The sequence below is a fragment of the Nipponia nippon genome, unplaced genomic scaffold (genome assembly GCF_047370975.1).
Source record: "Nipponia nippon isolate SJK-2023a ecotype South Korea unplaced genomic scaffold, ASM4737097v1 scaffold_1, whole genome shotgun sequence".
Lineage (NCBI taxonomy): Eukaryota > Metazoa > Chordata > Aves > Pelecaniformes > Threskiornithidae > Nipponia > Nipponia nippon.
Genome location: NW_028262290.1, coordinates 12,600,277 through 12,617,975, shown reverse-complemented (window position 1 = coordinate 12,617,975; position 17,699 = coordinate 12,600,277). Strand labels below are relative to the sequence as shown.

The 17,699-nt window shown below is 41.6% G+C and overlaps 1 protein-coding gene across 9 annotated transcripts in view; it reads right to left on the bottom strand.

The window, feature by feature from the left end:
* Positions 1-17,699, bottom strand: part of MTSS1 (MTSS I-BAR domain containing 1) — a 127,816-nt gene that overhangs the window by 89,382 nt on the left and 20,735 nt on the right. The gene's annotated exons all lie outside the window — the stretch shown is intronic.

Genomic DNA, 17,699 nt, shown 5'->3' with positions numbered 1-17,699 from the left:
TCTCCCACTTCCATTCAAATGAGGTTAGCTAAGAAAAACCCTATTCATAGGAATTAAGAGCTAAATATCCAATCCGCTCTTGCAATGAACAAGTAGCCTCAGTCAGTGTCTGTGCCATAAACCTGCTCCGGAGGTTTATAAACAGGCCCCTGTATTTTTTAATTTGAATGAAACATGTCTGAGCTATTAGAGATGCCCGTACCAGTAAGACCTACTCAAAAACTGCAAGACCTGTGTTTTGCATTACCTTAACCGAAATAAAACACTGTTGCTTCTAAAAAAGAAATTAAGATTCACAGATTCAAAGAAACCATGCTCCTGGACTAAATCCCTGCATTTTCAGTTACTTTTGTGGTGTAAACGTCTCAGGAATTAGAAGAGCTAGGAGGTTCTCCAGCTGCTATTCTGATGGTACTGTGAACAAAATCTCTCCTGCCGATATTCTTGTTCCAAGGCAAGCCCAGCCACATACACAGTGCCGAGCATGCAGGCACCGTCTCAAAGGTCTTGTAATCGGAAAGTTTATTAAAAACACTGTTAACTATTAACCTCCAGTTTACTGACCTGCAATTGCATTATCACTCAGCTTCCATGCTCCTCATCCAGCTCTGAACACACTTTAGCCTCATCTTGTTTTCAGACCATTTAGCAACTGGCAAGGCCAGTGCCTTGACAAAGCTCAAAGCATGGCAGACGCGTGGATCGAGCACTAACTTTTCCTGCAGAGTATCCCATTTAAAATAAAGCACTGAACCGCAATCCTGAGACAAACCTCTGTATATCTCTGCAAGTCCATCTTCAACCAGCCAGCAGGTCAGAAGAGCTCCTCTAACCGCTAGGATGACCACTATTTACTGCCGAAGAGGTCCTGCATGCCTAAAGAAGCAAATTCTGTAGGAGAAGGATATTCTGAAGGTGACCGTACTTTCTACTTGGCTCTGCAAACCTTGCTCATGGAGAAAGACGATGGTCCAGCTGAGTAACGGGTATGCTGGGATCCTCCACCTTTTACATACTGTCTTGGTCCACATTTTTTTCCTACCTATCACAGCAATTAATCCAGTAGATCTATTAAGGCACCACACCAGTCGTTTCCATCGGCTAACTCGCAGGAGCTATACATCCTTTCAAAGAAGCCTTACAATAGCTCATTTCCAGTCCCTTTACAGCAGGTGATGACAGGTCATACCACCTGCGGTTTTATGACCTGTTGTGAAGGTACAATGTAAGACACACGAAGGTCACAGCCTGTTGTACAGACTAACTGTACAGGTCACGGGAATTGGAGACAAGCCAGAGATACAGCAGTTGAAGTTGTTTCTGCTTTAACACCAAAAATACAATGCCTACCACTGAAAGACAGGCTTTAAAGTGAATAACTATCTGAGACTACTAAATGTCCAGCACAAGAAAGTAGCCTTAAGATAGTATTTCAAATGTCATGTAATAAAAATATTCCCTGGCAGCGGCATACAAGCGCTAGCAAATCGGCAAGGTCTAAGGCTGTTTTCTGCAGATATAGTGGACATTTCCAAGTGAAGTGGTCTGGAGTGCAAATCAAAATTGCATGTTACAAGCTGCTGTACATCTGTTGCCAAATGATCTGTTAATTCTTCTGAGTCGCCTTAAACAGAAAATCTCTCACCTTCTATAAAAAGAAAAATCATCTAGCAGTAGTTGATATAATTAAATTTAATTCAATAAAAAATTGCCCAAACTGTAAGACTACCCCATAAATATGTAAATTTCACTGCTATGAAAAGACTCGTCAATCAACTCCATGAACAGATACTGAGATATTAACTTGTTTATGTCAAATGCCCATCACTTTTGTCCAGATAGGTGAAATTTCAATTTGCATACACACAAAGTAGTATTTTCTTTTTTTTGCAAGCTGAATAGAGACCAGCATCTTGTTTCTCTCCCATTAAAAAAAGAAATTGCTGAATATAGTCAGCACATTTTCTCTCTAGATGAGAATGACAAATAGAGTCAGTAACGCATTGTGCTGTATTTCTGGTCTTACAGCTGCTTAAAGCCTCTACTTCCAAAAGGAAGTGTCTCTGAAGTAGACAGCAGTGAACGTAACTTGCCCTATGCAAATGTCTCCAACTTTAAAAGAAAACTAGTTCCCTCGATGCCTAGCTCCTTCTTGTAGTGCAAATAAAGAGGAAAAGAGAGGAAAGACAGCATGCTCAGATTCCCCCTCTCTTATTTCAGGGAGCTGTTTGGGAAAATAGCTGCTCAGGCTCTGCATTTCGGAGTAGCCTGAATTACCTCAGCCACCAGCAAAGGGCTTCTCTTCAGCCAAAGATTGTGCTGCATCCACACACTCTTCAGAGCTCCTTCTGCTGACCCTCATGACCATTCCTGGAAACTATTATTTGTGCAATCCAAACCACGGCTCCAAGTACATCTCTCTAGTCAGAACAACACATGCCTAACAGTGTTATAAACCACTCTGCACACAGTACGAGGGAATCCGTGCAGCTCCAAGGCATTTTGTAAACAAGCAGACATGCTGCATACCAGACAGAAAAATTTAACAGCATGCGAGAACTAGGAATTTAAAATGCATACAGGGCATCACTGACTTAATTATGGCAACCATCACACTTTCTCCCCCCCTTTTTTAAATGCTTAAGGTTACTTACCTGACTTATTTAGCTTTAAAATGTCAGAACACAGGCACAAAAATGGGTTCTAACCACATAAGTAAGCAAAGCAATACGCTGCTGCTTTTCTTCTCATGGTACAATTTCATGCAAATAACACCTGCAACTTTTCTTCTGTTTCTCCACATCCTCTAGACAGCAGAGGACAAACATGCTTAAAGGAACACAGGAGAAAGTACCTGAAGGACTGAACACACTGGCAGGGCACCACCTACATTCATCCCTTAAGCCTGATGCAATTTCAACTCTTACACTTTCACAGACTTCTGGCTAAACAGCGAGGCAGCAGAAACGGGAGGAAAGCTATCTTCAGTTATTCACTGTTATTTTATATTCCTGCTCTCATTTCTAGGCAAGTGGACTGCAAAAAAAAAAAAAACCAAACAAAAAAAAAATCACAAAGCATCAACACAGATGGCAGCGTGGCATCCTCCAGCCAACCTCACACCTGCAACTTCCACGACCCCTACTACAGCTGTGCTTTTTGTCTCCTCTCGTCCCAGCACAGACAAAAGCTGCAAAATACACAAGTGTTAAGTGAGCCACTACCACCACCTATTTCATTAATGCAATAAGTCCGTAGGAAATCAGGATGCAAACCTCCGCTGTTGGCTGTGCTCCCACCGACGGAGCTCTGCTTGTACCATAAGAGGAGGTAGTCTTCAGGCAGTTTGGTCAAGATCGTTTGCCGTGGGGGCAGGAAGGGGTTGGTTATTTTTAAATCTCAATCTGACAGAGGGAGAAAAAAAAGCAAGCACACAAAACGGACAAATTCTGAAGGGAACTTGACAGTCACCAACACCAGCATGAACCACAGGACCTCTGTGCTAAGCAGGGCATCATGAGCCCTGCAAGGACAAAAGCTGATCTCTTCAGTTTTATTTAGACTCTTGCAGCTAACCATAACAAAATGGAAGTTACCAGCTCTCTCCACAACACATTACTTATTCTTGGCCATGGCATTTCATTCCAGGCCATGGCTTGGAACAGCTGTTTCCATGAGTACCATGAGACTCACATGTTACAGAAGGCAGCACATACTCCTGCCTGCTCTGAGATGTGGCAAGATGATCCCTTCCCTGCCTGTACATTTTATGCAAAATCCACAGATGATAGACACCAGCAAACCCAATGTCTGTATTTCCTTCAGTACTCAAGTCAAGGAAGGCAATCCAAGCGAGACTTCTTGTGGGTACTAGTTTGGTTAAAAATTTTTTACATATTTTTTTATACAAAGAAGACGCAGCCAGAGCATTTTCCAGCCTATCTGCGATGCCACAGACACTGCCCGTTCCCACACCTCTCTCTGCTGGAGGGCCGTAGCCATGGCTGCGTCCAGCACAAGGCTTGTGGTAGACTAAGCCCTGACCAGTCCTCCAGAGATAATCACGTTAGATGATCTAATGGTCCTTCTGGTCCTTAAAAAGAAAATTAGCTGTGAATCACTTCGATGCTTTGGAACCCTGGTACAGTTTCTCCCACAGACTGAGACCAGCCACTGCAAGATGAAACTCAATCAAAGCCAAGTTTTACTTTTGTGGTCAGCAGCACATGGCTGCAGCCATACGTATTTCAAAACCAAGGTGAAGCAGATGACCGGGTAAGAGGAGTGAAGCCAGACTGGCTGCTCTGTCTGTAGGACAGAGGCATTCAGTGGGCTAAGAAACAAAAAGGCAGGGAGACAAGAAGCCTGGGGGGCTTCCTGGCCTGATCCTTTCCATATGCAGACCCTAAAATGGCAGTCACCGGTCTGCCACTCTTCATTCACTCACCCCTACTTATGAAAGCACAGTTCTCGCATCAGCTGGGCAGAACTTGCAATCTTTGTGTCTTGACAGGTGACTGGAGTGAGTAACTGATCCTCTAATCACGTTTCACCCTAACACTTTAAAAAAATCTGAATTATGCATTAGATGGCTATTAGTAAGGATAGCTTTTTTTTTTTAAGCTTAGAAACTACATTTTTTCCAAGATCTGCCTGTCCAGTTGTCCATACTAAGGTGGCTCACTGATATTTAAATCGTATGAGGCCATCGCTGTTTAGTGCTCCCACAGAAACCTTTCCAAACAGATTTAAATCAACTGATAAGTTATATTGAGAACATATCCATCCAACCCAGGGATGCTGTTCCTCACGTTCCTGCCAAAGCAACTCTACTCCTACTCTTCCTCCAGCATAACTGAGTCTAAAAATAGCCTCATAAAAATATTAAAATGGTTTTCATCATAGCTTAAACTAGTGAGATGGCTTTGACAACTCTTCCCACAAAGCAAACTCCCTGTAGGCCTTTTTAAAATATCCTAAAAAGAGCTGCAGCTCTACCTACAGAATTGGATCTAAAACAAGTTAACAGAAAACAAAAGAGGAGGTAAATTATTACAAGCACAGTGTTCATTGCTGCGTGGAAAGGTAAAGACCTTTCTTTTTTAAGAAATCTTCATATCATGTAATTAAAATCTGAACTAATATGGCCAGGGAAGTGGAGCTTTAAAAGCAAGGCTTTCAGGATTGCCTAGTTTGACGCCTCCTTTACATGGCAGAAACGAGTTTGTCTGCCTTAGTCCTTCCTATACAACCACTGAGAAAGGTCTTTATGTGTTATAAGAAGAGCACCTGAGGTTTTTGGGGATCAAGAAAGAGTAACAAAACTGTAGATAGGACTAACTCCATTGAAACAATCAAGAATACCGTATCTTGTTCATCTCTTGTTATTACCGGTCCTCTTGCAAAACCAGGCTGTTCTTCAAGCTACGTATTTCTGAATCATCCAACTTAATGCAAATATGCTGAGAATGCTGCAGGAAACATGTAGTGCCACAGAAAGAAAGGAAAAAGCACGGAAACCCACAGAAGTTGAAAACAAAAAACCACAGGTGAGCCTCTTTCCAATAAAAACATGCACTACCCACTGCAAAGCAGAACTAACTGAACCAGACAGGGAAATCTAGACAGACCCACAGAACACCAGAAAACAACAGTTATCCCAGACTTCTTAAAAAAAAAAAAAACAACACAACAGGGGGTGTAAAAACCTAGTTGCCCCCAAGATCCTGTGAACAGGTATCCACCTGTTCAACCCCAGTAATGTTTTGGGGTAGTTCTGGGCATGCAAAGCAGCGTATCTAGGATCCTAAATAACACTACTGAAGAAATCAGGTGGCAGGAATTCCAGACCCTATGTTTTTAATGTAGTCAACTTCACAGGAGTTATCTGGCATCTCACACTGGATCTCCAAAACAACAAGTAATTAAGTAACTTACACAAACTTCGTAGATGTTAAGACCAGAAGAAATTCTCATTGCTATGAATAGGCCATACAAAACAGATGTGCCTGGCAATGTTTGACATCCAAGTCTTGTGGTCAAATTACCACTTCACACCTCCATCCCAGGGGATGTTCAAACCTCTACAATCCAGGAATATTCTTGGAAGTCTTTATTTTATTCTTCCTATAACTAGAACTAAATCTCCCTTTAACCAGAAATCATTGCAATTATGTAAATTGCTGTTATCACATCGCTTTCTTTAAAAAACAAAAAAAAAAATCCAAGTTATACTTGGAAATTATAAATTCTGTGCATCTACATACTGAAACTATTGTTTGGGGCAAAATATGCCATTACAAGAAACAGCTAAAGGAAGAGATTCATATTTGCTTTGTGTCCTTTCAACCTTTTCTCTTTGTAACTGTTGGAAGCAGTGAATCAAAGGTAAAATGAACTGACTTGCCCCAGTTTGTTTCCATGCAACTTAAAGCTGCATCATTAATGTTTAACGTTTACTCCCATTGGTCACGAGAAGCTTTTTACATGCTGAATGTGTTTCATTTAAGAGACCTTTTCTCTTAAAGAAAGCAAGAGAAGAAAGCTATTCATACATCCTTCAGCTTCTGGGTAGACTTAGAGGGCACAAATTTTGAGTCCAGCTTCCTTTTTTTGACAAAAATCACACATGAAAATAACTCTGAACCAAACTGGGACGAACTTGATGAAACAGAAGTTAAGCATTAACGCAAAAACATACATTGCTTTATCCATGATGATCATGACCTCAAAACCTGAGATCTAGAGAGGTTGAAATTCTGACTATTTTGAACAGATTAGGCAACAGACAAAATAGTACGTTAGAGACAGGGCGCTTTGGAAAGGATACTGAATAGTTGTACTTTTTAACCTGACCATGCTTTAGCCTTCATTAACCAACCTCTTCACAGAGCACAGGACAGACTTCTTGCCACTCTGGTTCAAAAATCCCTTGGTAATATCCATGGTGGGCAGATGGGTGGTTGTATGCACTTTTGAAGGCATTAGCTTTTTTCCTGTGAGAGAACCCATTAACTCTAACACAAAGAATAAAGCTTTCTGGTTAAGGCTAACAAGTACATTTGTCTTAAAATACTCACGTCTGGACTTTAATCTCAATTACACTGTGCATAAAGTCACCCTACAGTAATCTCTCAACCACCCTCTTCACAGTCTCTATGGATGCACACCAGAAGTTCAGCACTTCCACCCTAGTGGGGAACATACACCAAGCTTTTTTTCCCCCTCCTAATTTTGGAAGCCGTGTTAAATTAGCAAGGTTGCCAAGAAAGACAATATATTGTGAAGAACAAAGAGTCTCTGAAAAAAGGCAGCCACTTCAGAGACAATAGACAAAACCATTGTTAAAATGCAGCTTGAAAAACATGGAGTTTGTAGCTCCTACCAAGGCCAGCCTCAAGCTTACAATGAAAGATTAAAATCTGTTAGTCTAAATCAATTATCCATCCCGAATGCACATGGTGCATTTGAACCACAGTTTGGAGAAGGCTTTGCATCACGGTATATACTCAGTGACAGCACTCATTTCCCCAGCAGCAAGCTAAATTTCAGCTTAATAGCTCAGACATTCCCTTGACTATATTCATAACCAAGGCTCCTGCCTCTACAGTAGCTACAGAAAAGCTACACATGAACTCTTTACCTTTGAACCAAAGTGACTAACGCTCACGCTGAGCTACTATTCTCCATGCAAGATAACCTAGATTTAAAATGAATACACATTCACAACAGCATCAAAAGGAAACGTGCTCTATTGGACTCCAGTGATTTTGCAAACTAGCAGAAAATGAACAAGCACTAGAAACAGGGATAATCCATCACAATATGCACTTTAAGTATTTAGTAAACGTACTTTGGATTTAATTTATTTATAACAACTCAATGTTCCAGACTTGCATCACTATATTGTGTAAATATAACAAATTCTTATTCTAAGACCTCATTTCAGCACTCTGCTTAGTACCTGCTTGCAAGAAAGGGAGATTTTTTTACTTCTACACAAGTACGCAAATGAAGAGGATTTCTCAGCAACATCAGTCATTATATTCTTGAATGATAGTTTCCAATCCTGCTTCTCAAAGTTTTAATCTGGCCATATCTCAATGTCAAATTATCTCAGATTATTCAAATGCATCATTACTCTCTTGACGCAACTGGCTTAATCCAGTAATATTTTTTTTAATCACTGTAATACTTTTTACTATGGATCTACATATGTAAACAGTGAATATAAAAGATGACCTGTCTGAACAGATTTGTTTTTTAAATAAAAAGCCTCATTTCTTCACGACTATGTACCTGATGTCCCCTAAATATTCCCAGCACAACACATGCAGCTCCTCCTCATCCTCCATCTATTTCTTCCTCCCTACACTCTCCTTCCTCAGCTCCCTGCAGCATCCCCAAACACCAAACAAATAAGAGGCTGCTCTTGGGGTGGCCCAGGCAAGGCTCCCCTTGAGCTGGCTGAGCAAATGGCACTCCTCGCTTAACCAGGTGTGTGCGCACACCCATGCGTGCATGCCTGCAGGTGCATAAGACGTGCAACTTCACCCTCTCCTCAAAGAGGTTTTGCTTCTGGGGGGAGAGGGCTTGGGAAAGAAGCAGGGGGAGCACATGCTCATACACACCTCCTTTTCCAGCACAGCCATGAAAACCGACCTTCACTCATACACAAAGGCATCTTCACACTACAGACTATTTCGGCAATGCCATAAACCTCCTTTACAGTTCAAGCTTGGCCTCAACATAATTCTGGGGAACTAGTGGAGAAGGGGGAGAGACCAAAACGATTGCTGCCTGTCTGGGTCCAATTTCTGTACTTAAGAAGACTTCTCTGGACACGAAGGAATGCAGAACAGTGGTCTCTGTCCAAACTCCATCACGTGATGGAAGCTTTACTTTGAGAGCAACCCTAAATGGAAGATGCCTTTCTGGACTACTTGCAAACTGCACAAACCAGGTTTTCCATATTGCCTGGCACCCTGAAAGTCTACAATCTACAAGCCAAGCTTCGACCCTCTCCACCCCCTTTCCTGCTTAACCCTGCAAAACAAATACATTTAGTAGGTGTGCCTGGGCCTAAGCAAGGGCAGAAGCTGGTCCTGCAGATGAAACTGCATTAACAGTACTATTTATCATGCTCAGCAGAATAAATACCAGCTCTGCTTCAAAACAGAGTAGTGGCAACAGCAATGGCTGTTACTCTTGGGAGAAAATGGACCCAGGCTTATGTTTCACCCTGGGGTGGGCTGAAGTGACTCCAGAACAAATACTCATCAGTGTATTCTTCAGTGTTTCCATTCAGCAGCTCTCCCTCAGGGAAAAGGGGGGGTGGGGTGGGGTGTGAAGACCCCCCCCCACCTCACCTCCAACTTCAATTTGCAAAATACTTATTTTTTTTAAACCTCAACGTACATGCCGAGGTACACAGCTCTACTACTACAGCAGCAATGGCAGCCACAACCTCCGACTTCTTGTTTGTCATCAATCAAATACTCACACAGGATTGCATCGAACTGCGAAATACGCTCAAGTACAGCTCCGAAGCAAAGTCCCAGCCAGCTCCTTGATATTAGTTACTATAGAAACCAGTCCCTCGGCACAGGCGCTCACAGCAGGAAATCATGCAGATTTCAATTTTACATAGTAATAAATGCTGCAGGAGAGGAGAATTTCACAACAACTGCAGGGGTTGATTGTACAAACCCAGACCTCTTCTACCCCGTGACACCACCACGCTGCAGATGAACGTGCTCTCCTCCCTTCCCACGCATGCAATTGCCACTGCTATTAGTTTTGAAGTGGTTTCCACAGAGCCTGTGTTGGGATGGCTGCTGCAAAGGTTGCAGCATTTTTCAATGGCTTCATTAGATAAGAAAACATACTCGTTTTTACATACAAGAAGCCCAGGTGAAAACAACAATAAAAGCAAAAACTGCAAAGCAGTAGAAAGATTTAGGCATATATAAATATAAGTACACAGAGTCCAAACATTTCACAGGAAATACTATCAGGTCACAACCCAGAGCTCCTTTGGAAACAATCCATCCTCCTTTCCTTCTCCACCCTATCCAAAAAAGCAACCTGAATGGAGGGCAGGTCACAAATTAATTTGTAGGAAAAACCACTGTAGAGAGCACAAAGAGGAGGGCTCTGAGCACCGAAATGAAACAGTGAGGTAATTATATTATTTTAACTTTTCAGAAGTAGTTCTACAGGTTGGACTTCATCAGGCGTGGGAGTGGAAGAGGAAGACACGCAGCACAATGCACTTCTTGTCCCAGGCAGATGCTAATTTTCTAGTGAAATTCAAGAACCAGCGGGGACTCTTCTCCACCTCTCTAAACGAGCCCGTAAGCCTGAGCAGCGCAAGTTTTGCTACCTCAACCAGGGAACTGCTTCACTGAAGAAAACCAACACGTAGGGGAGGAGGGAAGGGGTGAACAGCTTGCACAGCAACAGGGACAAACATTTGTGCTGGCAACACCCGACAAATCATCGAGCAAACAGAAGGACAAGAAAATGAAGGAAGCTGGTCTATTTTTAAGCAAGACCTCATTATTACCATGAGCATGCACTGCTTCCCTAGAAGCAGCAGGTATGCAAACATGAGATGAATCATATCACCGAGTAAATCACCTGCCAGTAGGAATGCTACTTTGCATGGACACACACGGAGCGAACATATACGATCCGCTGTCCCGACACCTCCAAAAGCACGTGGAGCAGCATCCTTCTGGGAGGCAGACTGCATTATGGAGAGCAAAAAAAACCTGTTAGACAATGCAAATGTCACTGGTGCTTTTGTTAATGATTAGACAGAGCTCCATTGTTCTGGAACCTCCACTCAACATTAGCCTGCTGGAGCTTGCAATTTCACTTTTTGTACACCTCCTATGTCATTAGAAACAAACATAATTTATGTCCAGCCAGGGTAGGAATAGACTTAGGGAGCTGAGGAAGACATCCCAAGTCAAAGTGCATGTTTTTATACCACAGCCTTTGTACAAATTGCCTTGCTAATATAAAGAAATGCTGCAAGTGGTTCAAGGGACCTATGAACTGGGGTGCAATGAGGTTGAGGTAACTGCCTGGACTCTGCTCAGGTCCATGCTCGCCTCCCTGGAGATCTGGTGAGTTTGCATGAAGCCAGTTGACTGCGCCAACCTGATCCTTCACCAACACTTTATCTCCTCTTGGAAGCCGCCTCTGAGGTGACCAAGAAGAGGACAGCTGCCGAACCTGCATTTTGAGACAGCTGTAAGGCACAAGGGATGAGGTAGCAGAAACACAGCAACTGCTCTGCTGCCTCGTCAGCACGTTATGGGCAAGGTCCACAAGGCAAGCGCGCTACCCTGCTTTACAGGAAACCTAGCTTAGTCTGAATGGATTTTTTTTAATTCTCCTCCCACACCACCTCCCTTTCTGTCTCATGGCAAATAAATAAGATACTAAATAAAATGCAATGGAAACAGATCTTCAGCTACCTTTGCTATCCAACTAGTGACAGATTTAAAAAAAAAAAAAGTTGCAACAACTCTCTTGTTGTGGTTACTACAGAATTGTTGCTATGTGCCAACCAGCAATTTATCACATCAAAAGGCTGACTGAATTAGCCTGAAAGGGGATCTCCCACCACAGGAACATGTGCCACACTGGGAAAACCAACCACCAACCAAAACCTCAGCCTCCATTTTCAAATCGACATCCCACTATCAAAAGGATGCTTTTGCATCTTCGCTTCTAACCTAATAAATTATCTGAAGGAAATTCTCAGAGCCACTCATGATTTATCCTCATTATTTCCCAAACTGGATGTTTAAGACACCGGAAGTTTGTTTCTATTCCGAAGACTGAGAAAATTCTTTAGAGCGACAAAACCAGTATTTAGTTACTGAACTGTAGGTGCTCTGCATGAAGATGCCCACAGAGATATAAAGTCATCATGGAGTTGGGAAAAACAATCAATCCATCCATCCCAAGTCTGCAGAAAAACCTGGCCCTGCTATTCTATCCTACTAAAAGCAACAGCTGCATAAGGAAGGGGAGCAAACTATACCTAAGAGGGAGTATATGAAAAACTAACTCTGTGCCGTTCCCCCTTCTCACACTCCCAAAGATTTCTGATTCAGACAATAATGAGTAGATTTACATTCAGTCATGAAAAAAAAAAAAGAGCCAGCCACTCCTATTTAACACACCTGCCCACTCCTTGGATGAAGTATTAAAGCAGCTTATTTGCTTCTTCCCCCCTCATCCTTCTATTTTTCTCCTTCACAGAAGTTACTCTTGCATTCAAATTTTCTGTTTCTGTTAGCATACACAATCACCTGGCAGCTTTACCCCTTTCCTAACATTTCAGTCTCTTAGCAAAGCACCTTAAGCTCAAAAAAATAGTGGGTTGTAGGACAAATACAAACTCTACTTATGCAGCACACTGTGCACCATACCAAGGGGGAGCTGACTACCTAAGTTATTATAGCGATTATTTTCATCTGTTGCCCTGGAAATTTCTCCTTAGGTAGGAGCATCAAAGCAGCACAAACATTGCCAATGACCCTGAACTAGATTTCGCCTTGACCTCAAGAAAAAAAAAAAAGACCTAAATAAATAAAGTTTCTTTATGCTGCAATGCATGCACGCACCCAAAGAAATGGCAATGGTAATGTTTTACATGCAGAGCAGCCCTTTTAACCCCCTAAATATAAAATCTAGTCATTAATAACCACTTTTCTTGTGTTTGGGCATACAAGATGTTCATCGCATCTTGACTGCCCCAGACAAACAGGCTCACATCAGCAGTAGAGTTCTCAGGGTGCCACACTTGTTGAAAGACATGGACTGACATTTGCTACTTGTCTAGAGAAATACAGGAATATGGAAACAGAGAATAAACATAGCACTGCCCGATGGATACGTGTTTGGTAGTTTTAGCACTTGTAAGCAGCATTTCCAAGTCCCCCTTCTCAAAATGCAACAGATGTGTAATATGCATCCAGCTTCAAAATTATCTGCCTACGATTTTGAATTGGTCCTGTGTTTTGCATCATCTTCATGAAAGTATAATGGAAGACTGAATGGTTCATTTAAATAATTTTCTTCCTGATTATTTTATATTTGAAAATCCACAAAGAAAAAGCCTGGACTGTATTATTTTACTTCAAAGACTCCTTAGGAGGAATAAGTGCTTATTACAAAGTCTTATCTTAACTGACAGGAAGCTCAAACAAAGGTTTCGTTATTTGAGTACTAGCACCTGAAGTGAAAGAGGAGTCAGAAAGACAAAAGTATTGGACAATGAGAACCCCTTTCCTCTTGTGCCCAGCGTTGTTTTCACTCTGAAGTTACAAACAGATCATCACCACAGCTTCCCAAGTCCACAGCCAGGAGCACAGGAGTTCATTTCCAAAACGTTATACAGATTTTAGGTCTACTGCTATAGATTGTGGTGTCTTTCCCCTCTCCAGGCTCCCTTTTTTCCCCCCCCCCCCCATGAAAATAAATAAATAAAAAGCCACTTTTCAGTTCTGTCCATAACATTTTGCTATGGCACCAAGAATTTAGCCCTGAGGTCACACTGTGCCTTATTTGCAGTGAGTGAGATATGGTTCAGAAGGCCTAAGCACACTTATTCGGGAGATAATAGATGCTAATTCCAGCACTGCAACACTTTGTGCAGCTTGTCACCTTGGAAAACCACTTCAATACACACCATTTATATCCCGGCTAAGATGACAACGGAACACCCAGAGTAAGGGCTACCTGAAGGTGTACTCACACCATACCTGGAGCTACACAGATGCAGAGTCTGCCCAGGAACACAGATCTGCAGTAAAGGTACTATTTTAAGCAGCTTTATTAAACATGAAGAGCAGCCACTGAACACTGCAGTACAAGAGCTACCTGAGGCAGACACTCACAGATATTAATCAGATCTAATTTTGTAAGTAAAAGGATTAAACTATATTTACATTTCTGCGTGCTGATAAAGTTTAATGGGGCCTGAAAAAAGTATAGACGCTTTAATGCAGCCACTTCTTCCAGACTGATATATTCTGCTCCTCAAAAAGGTAGCATTAAAATGTCTGTGCTGTTTTTGGTACCCTGTCACTGCTGCGTGCCACGCAGGCTCGGGCTGAGTTTTGCTTCCAGGTCTGCTCAGCGTCCCTTTGTAGCTGGCTGACCATCCACAGCTCCTCCCTGCCCGACCTCAGACCCTCTCTGCCCACCAGGCACCCTCAACTGGAATCTCCTGCAACTCTTGTCAGTAGCTCTGCATTGCCTTCAAGTCCTCTCTGACATCTGTAAAATGAAAGAGATGGAAAACGTGAACAGCACCAACCAGCATGACAGATGTCAAAATTACCAAAGGTAGGGAAAACATACCTTTAGTAGCATGTGCCAAGTTGAAATGAGGCAACTTCAAACAGCATTACAATCTGTGGAATCCAACCGGCCAGAGAACGCTGTGCGATACACCGAGATCTATCTTGACGTGATTTAACTAATCTGCTAGTATCAAACACACCTATGTATATGTAAAACCCTTCAATATGAATGAAAAACAAAAAACCCACAAGAGTGGCTATCAGCTGCCTCATTAACAATCTCACTTTGAAGATCAATTTTAAGCTTCAGGGTAAATCAAAGCTTTTAGATCATCCTCCCATAAATTTCAATTTACACCTGTGAAGATGCAGGTAGGCAAGATCGAGGCAGGTTTTTTTTCCATGGAAGAGTCTGACAGTGTATTAAGTAGGTATAGAAGACGTGTGCATATCTTCACATTAATCTGCCTCATAAGGAGGACAGTTACTCTTCTCACCTGCTTTTTCAAGTTCCTGAATTCTAGCACTTATCTACAAAGGACATTCAAATGCACCAGAGGCAGAAGAATACTAGCATACAAAAAGGAAAGCAATTTACGCACCTCCTTTTACATACCATTCAAACCCAACTTACAATATGTTTATATGATATATGCTTATATTTGGGATGCACAGTTCTTTCTTTCGTAAGAGAATAAATTTTTAATGCACAAAATATCAGGTAAACAGCTATTAAATGAAATCAGACTTAAATGTCTTTCATGTTTCAGTTAGAATTGATGCAGATAAAACCATGCAAAGTTTCAGATATTGAAAGACTTAAGCCATACAAGAGAAACCCGAAACTCACAAGCACATACCTCCCAAAAGGAAACTTCACTGAGGTTTAAAGGGATCCTGAAGTATCTATTTAATTTAATATTTTGTGAGTATTTGCTTTAATAATCGTAGTGAGAAATAATACCAGATTCCACTGCAGACTATCAAGTTCTGGCAGGCTGTATGCCAAACAGATGTAGCCTGAGTAACACAAACTGCTAGATAGATGTGTATATCTTGTCAGAGCTCAAAAGTCTGAACATCTGAAGGAATTTTCTTTTTTAAAAATCTCTGGTCCCAGCAAAAAAGAGCACATGCTGCTATATAACAAGCATTATTAGAGAATTAGCAATGTAACTTGACAGAGTCCCCCATCCAAATGATGTTTTTCAGATGATCAGACCCACAGAAATAAAACCTTTTGGCAATAGATGCATCAGAACTACTTTCCCCATGTTTTTCCTTGTCACATTGAAAGCAAAAAAACATTGAACTGAGGGAACTGAACTCAGGGAAAAAGAGAGACTAAGTTTTGGACTGATAGGCATCTAAACAGAGAGACAGCAAAGGAGGAAGCAAAACCTGAAATGAGCCGGTTAGGAAATTCATTTGTGTATTGAGTCACCACAAAATACCAGGTACTTCACATTCAGGGCTTTTCCTACCTCAAAAGCTACCTCATGAGAAAAATACAGCAAAGTACAAGTTATCTTGTACATCCAGCCATAGGTTTTACCATAGGCGGAGCTCCAATTATGCACTCTATTTCAGCTCCAAATGGGAATGTGAAGATAAACATCATTACCGTTGCAGAATTAGAAGGAAGCAAACAACATCGAAAGAAAGATGCACCAAAAGGGAAAAGTCAATGTTTGGGAACAGCGGTAATGGCACACGAGGTAGAGAGAGATATCAGCTGGAACAAGGACTGGAGTTGATTGAAATAAGCTCTCATACATGAACACTTGGTGTCCGCAAAGGTAATCATCTCCTCTTGCGTGTGTGTGGACGTGTACATCCATGTGAACACTTTCTTCTTTCAAAGCTAACGCTGATGCAAACAGATTAAAGAGTAGCCAGGGAGTACTTCTGCTGACTGATAAAACGCCTTCATCAGCTAGATCAGTGGGTCTTAAAAATAACAGGCAAAATACTATAAAAACTATAAGCAATTACAAATAAAACGCAGCACCCAGCTTCACAACACTTTTGGTCATCCTACAAGGCACTAACACTGACCTTCTGAAACAGGCATCTGCTTCAGTATTTTCATACACAGTTCCCAGAAAAAGCATATGGCTCATGCAATGATAAACCAGCCTTATGATTTAAAATATACCACCCCTCCCTGCCTTTCTCATGGAAAGCGCTACACAAGTCTTGTATATCCCCAGAAGTTGAACGTGAACTTTGCTGACTTGGTTAACCTGTTAACTGAGAACCCTCTAAACAGTGTGAACCATAGCCAGGTGTTTGATTAGACAATCAAATACATTATTTTATAAACTGGATAAGTAACATGCAAATTTAACAAAGAATTGTTCCAAGTTAGATAACTCCTCAAAGGGAAAACTGGGAGCCCATTACAATCCCCACATCAGAGAAGAAAAACACTGTTTGTTTGGCTTTGTTTTCTGAATACGGTTGTTTATACTAACAGCAAAACACATTTTTATGAAATTGTGCCCTACTAAGTCATAGGGAGTTTTGCCATCATCTTCAATGGGGCCAGGCTTTTACCCCTGTTTGCAGCAAGCTAGAAGGATTTGTATTTGTTAAAGGACCAACGTGGAACCTCAGAGATGTTCCAAGGCAATAGACTACTTATATGTAAATACTCAAATGGGCACGAGTGGAAGTTGGGTTGGGAGGCAGATCAGAACCACCAACTAGTTTGGAATTTTGATTCTTTGCCCAGAACATCACTTTCTAAAAATAAAAACAAAATTCCCTTCTATCCTTTCAGTCAGGGAAGGCAGAAAGACAGAACAGAGGAGCTATACAAATCTGGCAGGCCTGGATTTACAGAGCTCCTTTTGCAAAGGATGTGTTCGAAGAGATAAGAGACAAGACACAACGCTTGTTGGACATGGTCCAAATAACACAGCAGAAAGTGCAAAATACCCTTCAAAAACCCGCACAAGTCATTTTTGTCAGAGAGTAGGAGAGTTTCAATCGTTCCGATATCTGAATGCAAGTTCTATAAGCCTGCCAACACAGACAGAAGACAAGTCTCAAGGATTTTGGTAGGGTTTACTTTGTTTTCCCTTTGGGGGAGGGAAAGGAAATAGAAGAGAGCATGCTCGAATGGAAGATGTGTTAGAAATCCAAGTTAAGTTCTGCCTTGGGTCTCATCCTTAGTTTACTCCACTTTCTGGAGCGCTTATTATTTTACATGAATAGATTACCCGTAATTTACAAAAGGTATATATATAATGAGGAACTTCTTATCAGAATGTAAATATTAGCTTTAAAACGGAAAAAAAATATTGTTCCCTCTTGTCATTCTATGGTTTGATACTTGCCCCAGCAGCTGCTACTACTCGTTAG